Genomic DNA, 3997 nt, shown 5'->3' on the forward strand with positions numbered 1-3997 from the left:
TCTATCCTCTGGCCACCGGTTACTCCTGCCTGCCTTTGTGGGGGTTTGCTCTAACCCCTGGTCTTAATGAATGCTAATTCCARAGCATGTTATCTTAACACGACAGATAACACAAAATAAAGCTTTAGCTTTCACCATAATGGTTAAAAAAGCAGTGTCCTTTTGTATTTTAGTATCCTACATATATTACAGTAAAACACTGCTTTCCCACCCGCCCCAGAACGTCAACGGGATTTCCTCCAAACAAAGAGCCAAGCAAGAACACAAAAGTAAAGAGATGTCAGTACTCCTGAATGTAAAGTCAAGCCTAACGCCTTTGATGTTGTCAAGCACAGGAAGCTGCTGTACACGGGCCTGTAAGTGCCGGCCCTCCCTGCTCCCGAGGGAGCTCCAGCCCCGCTCCTGCGCCCGGCTCCCAGACCAGCACCCTGCTGCAGGCTCTGACCGGGCGCGTGACCGCAAAGGATCAAGTGCTTTTGGGTGGGGAAACATCCCCTGAATCACAAGTGAAGAGCTGTGGTGTATTCAMGAATAACAGTTTTTAAAGTACAAAAATAGCACCTTTCCTACTTGGTCCCCACAGCCTGTAAAGGTGGTCTGTATTGAAGGTGCTGTGCTCCTATTCTTTATTTAAATCACTTAGACTTTGTTCCAGTAATATCCTGAACAAACACACATGCACTTTTACTGGAAAGAGAGGAGAARACTCTTTATGAGCACAAGCCTAGAGCCTGGAGTAACGTTTTAGCAGCACTGGTGCTGTTGAGTGGATGGCTCTAGCAGGCAGCTATTGGGCTCCGTGCCCGGAGGACACTTCCCTCCCTACTCCATGGGGCCACCAGAGGGAAGCTGCTCCYGGCCTGGCTGCCCCACACGGTGCTTGGCGAGATCTCACTGCCCTGCTCCTCGCTGGGGAGCAGCCCAAGGTGGAGGGCACAGCGCAACTTGGAGCCCTTTCCCACAGCCCCCCATTCCCTGCAAAGCGCGAGGGCAAAACCGGGGTGCGCAGCAAGAGGTGGGAGCTCAGGAACCTCCCGCTCCATGTCCCCTTCCCACAAGGCGCTCCTGAAGCTGCCATTGAATTAATTGGAAGGCTGCTCGCCTTGAGGGACCCTTCCTGAGCTAAAGGTAAGGGTGTAACCCAGGGCTTTGCTTAGCAAGCATCAAGAGCAGGGAAGGATGGGAGGGCCGGAGTCAAACAGGCACGGAAAGGAGGAGGAAGAGAAAGATGGCCCTGCCTGGCAGCCATTACAGGCCCACAAGAGGCTACGGCGGGGACTGTAACATGTACTGCCAGCAATAACCATCACCTAGAACTAAAGCTGCAGAACTAAAGCTCAAGTGAGCCACACTCACTGAGCAACCCCACTGCTGGCCTGGGTTTCCAGCTGCTTAATAAACACATGTGGATCACGCATGTGGATCCTCAACCCATGGGGAGCTCCCGTGGGCCCCACAGGGGCTGCACCTGAACCCTTASCTGCCGAACCAGGTCGGCACGGGCTGTGGTTCCAGGGTGCTCCTGCGTGAGGGGCAGCGCGGCAGCGGGAGCAGCAGGGCCCGGCCCGGCGGCAGAACGGGCTCTGCTTCCCCTCCCGGCGCTCCAGGTCCCATCCGCATCCACTGCCCTCCTAGCCGAACTCCTCAGGGCACCAGGCAGGGGGTTTCAGGTGCCTGAAGATCTGAGAAAGTGGGAGAAAAATAACCCTAAGAAGCACTGTTTCAGGGCAGCATCTCATTAATAAGCTAGGCCATGGTATGACTTTCAATTTGAAGAGGCTCAATGCTGCCCCCATTAAAAAAATATACAGTCAAARGTGAGTATGTATGCGTTGCTGTGGGCTGCAAACCACTGTCTTAGACCCGAATGCAGCCTAAATCTAAAACCAGCCATTTTAACCGTGCTTCTTGTTTCTGAAAAATTCTACTTTAGGACTTTGTGCTACAGGAATAATAAAGTAAGTCTGAGGGAAAATTATCTTGCATGTCTCAAAAAAGGAGTCCATGAGAAACGCAAAAACACCTGCATCCCCACACTTCACATAATGCTGACTAGGACAGGAAACTGCCACACACGCTTTGGTGTGCTTGGGCTTGGTGTGCAAGCCTCGTCYCTTTATACTATATGAATGATTTTACTTCTTTAACTTACTGGTAAACAATCTAAGCGATCTCTCAGATTACATAAATACCCTAWGAAGTGTAATGAAAGCAAAACTACACAAAGGCACAGCACCAATAAAGCACCTTCCACGCCCAAGTGTATTAGTCATATATGAACCATATTTTATAATGAGCATCCCAAGAGGTCTGCGGTTCTCATGGTGGTGGACACAGTACCTGTCTCACTGAGAGCGTAAGTGCACCCAGTGCATTAGGATCCAGTGCGTACTGCACATACGTGTCCATGCAGAGAACCGAGCACGCTGCTCCTTTCCTAGAGCAGCCCACGTTCTCTGGGAACCCACGCTGTGCCCCCCGAGCTCCCGCACCTCCAGCGCTGCCCTCGCTCCCCAGGGCGCCCGGATGTTGCGAGGGCAGCGCCAGCTCCACACGAGGCAGGAGGGCCTCCCGGACACCCTCCCGCGAGCCTCTGCAGTGGAGGCCCCAGGTGCCTCGACACCTCACGCGCCCTTCGCCTGCCAGCCAGACCCGCTCCGACCCTCTGCGCCCAGAGCAGCCGTGTCCGTGCCCCTAACGCTACTGAATGGGGCCTCAGCAGGCATCAAAACCACAGCCCACGTCAAAGGCAGAATGTCCGTAGGCTGTCACACCAGTTCTGTGCGGTGGCAGTGCCAGTAAAAGTGGGACACCACAGCTGGGGCCTCTCCCTTCCATAGGCTGCCTACCTTTGCTTCCAGCTTAACTGGCCACAGAGCCATTTCCCTGCAGGACATTCCCCCATGTCTCCTTACAGTGGAGAAGGGTCATCCTCCCGCCGGATCCATGGCGCGGGGAGGGCTCTGCAGTGCTGCACCCGCTGCACCCGCTGCGGGATGAGTCTGTGCAGGCTGCACGCGGGGCAGCCGCGACCGCCGCCCTCCRGCTTCTCACCGGAGCGCCTCCCCAAACCGCCTCTCACCGGCATCCTCGGGGGAAGAGGCAAAAGAAGCAAAACGAAAGGAATAAACCCACGGACACCTCCCAGAAATCCAGCACATGCTGCAGGGGCGGAAACTACACTGCTCTTGACTCTGAGACTCCCCACGACGGGAAGGGCTCAGGACTTGATATGGACATTTGAGGGGAGGAGGTTTGTCCTTCTCCTTTCAGGGGGGAGAATCACAGGCAGGAGGTCACCTGTCCCCTGGCAGAAGCTGCAGCCTGAGGTTTTGGCTCCAAAGTTTGGGGGGTGCAGGGAGGGAAGTAATTTTCTTCATATTAAAAAGAGAGAAACAAACAGCTTCCTTAGTCAATAGTCTCTCTCAAATTGGTGGGTAGTGCAAGACATTTCTCTCCACTGGTGCAAGCCCTGCACTACACAGGTGCAAATGAGATGAGAACCAGGATAAACCTGTATGAAACTATTACCTGTTTATTTCAAGTTATTCCTCTTTCTTTAATTTACATGTCCCTGGCTTATTTGCACTGTGCATTAGTGATTCACAATGATGCAGGTTTACAGACAGCAGGAGAAAAACTAATGATTTCCACTACATTCCTTATTGGAGAGGCTTCATGCCTGAAATACAGCTCCCTCATTATGCCTTTTCATCCCCACAGTCTCCTCTCTCTTCCTGCTGGCACAGCAGCATCGTTCTTGCTGATTTGATCTGAATTGCACCTATGCACGATAGGCAGAACAGGCCTCGGTGCGTGTTGGTTTCCCACGTGCTCCCTCGGAACGAGGCCGAATCCCAGGTACCTGCCTGGTGCGGGCAGGGGCCGCGGGCTGAGCAGTGTTGGTGCCGAGGGAGAGCCCGGACCCACGCGCAGCAGCTGAGCCAGAGGCTCGTGCYGGCGCACGCGGAGAGCGAGCCGGGCTCTCCCTTCCTCC

This window comes from Nothoprocta perdicaria, unplaced genomic scaffold (genome assembly GCF_003342845.1).
Source record: "Nothoprocta perdicaria isolate Ctin4 unplaced genomic scaffold, notPer1 scaffold_112, whole genome shotgun sequence".
Taxonomy (NCBI): Eukaryota; Metazoa; Chordata; class Aves; order Tinamiformes; family Tinamidae; genus Nothoprocta; species Nothoprocta perdicaria.